At 44.7% G+C, this 1,433-nt stretch overlaps 1 protein-coding gene across 2 annotated transcripts in view; it reads right to left on the bottom strand.

Moving 5' to 3' along the window:
- The window catches only part of plpp3 (phospholipid phosphatase 3), a 29,708-nt gene that overhangs the window by 6,646 nt on the left and 21,629 nt on the right, over positions 1 to 1,433 (bottom strand). The window lies entirely within an intron of this gene.

Here is a 1,433-nt window from a genome sequence, read left to right as displayed (position 1 = left end):
CCATGCATGTTTCCCCACTTTGTTGAGTGAACTCTCTACAGAAGTGGATGCACTCCCAGCTCTGCCCACAACCAAAGACCATTTTTGTTGGTCATGACTAAGGAGAACCAAAGCAGGAACTATGTCCAAGGCCACTTTCAGTCATTCACACAAGTGTAAATACATGCTGAGCCTCTATTTTTTTATCCACACACAGTGATGAAATCTGTCCAGGATCCTCAGACGTCCTGTGTTTCTGCACCACTCATATGCATAACTTCCTGTCTCTCACACCCAAATACAGAAGGCCTTGGTGGACCAGGCTCTGCCAAGGTCTACCCAGCCCAAACCTCCAGACTTGTGTCATATATAATCAGCCAGGATAACAATACCTACAGACAGCCGCAGTGCCTCCCAGCAACCGCCATCCACTACAAATCCTGTAGGTGTGGATGTAAAGCTTCCTCACACTTCCTCTGCGACACTTTACCATTGTTCATTCTCTTATGGGATCAGAGGAAGTGATCCCTCCCATTCCCTTCAGTCTTGCCCTCCCCTCCCTGGCAGGGATGTTTAGACTTCAGGCTTCCTCTGTGGTGGTTCTCAGATAGTGAGCAAGGATTGCTGATAAGTACTTTTGTCTGACACCCTGTGTCCATGAACTACACCTCTCAAGTGAGCTTTGATAGGAAGTAATGAACACTTGAACTTACACTGACCTGCCAGTCAACTTGGCCTATCCAAGTCAAGGACAGTGAATAAACCCAAATAACCCATCCAACCCTGACACAAAGTATTGATAAGCGAGTGAGAGGGTCGATGACCTTCTAAAATTTCTTAGAGCAACATCTCCACTTTAAATCCTACGCACACTCAAGCATCTGCCTTTCTGACCTGAGCTGTCCTCCCAGAAATTTGTGTGCATCATAAATAGTCACATCTGAGGAAAACAACAATAAAACACAACAACAAACAAAGGTCCAGCAGATTCATATGACAAAGGAAGACAAGAGCAGCATAAAGTCTAGTGGTTTTAAAAAGAATCCAGCTCATTCCAATGAGATCTTTTGCCTCCATCTCTCTCAATCTGACTCAGAGTTAAATAAAAGAAAACTCACCAAAACACAACAACTTGGGAAAGCATGAGATGAGAGCTGCTTTTACACATGTGCCTCTGTCCCTTCCTCTTGTCTCCATACTTTGAGACTAAGACATAGCTGTGGTTATGGCTATTTATATCAAGCAATCTTCCCCAGTGACAGTAGGTTCTTTGCAGTTCTTGGCAAACGGGTCTTATGTGCATAGAAATATTGTATGTACGTTAAAGAAAAAAAATTGCTCTGAACACACGTTTGCTCTGTGGCGTAGAGTTGTGCAGCGTGCTGTGCGATGTGTCCCAGTTATCTGTGTGCCATCTCTGAAAGCTACCACCCTCGGTGTCAGCTCAAAACCAC

The sequence above is a fragment of the Monopterus albus genome, unplaced genomic scaffold (assembly GCF_001952655.1).
Source record: "Monopterus albus unplaced genomic scaffold, M_albus_1.0 scaffold61.1, whole genome shotgun sequence".
Classification (NCBI taxonomy): Eukaryota; Metazoa; Chordata; class Actinopteri; order Synbranchiformes; family Synbranchidae; genus Monopterus; species Monopterus albus.
Note: the sequence above shows the minus strand (reverse complement) of the source record. Positions and strands in the feature narration are given on the sequence as shown.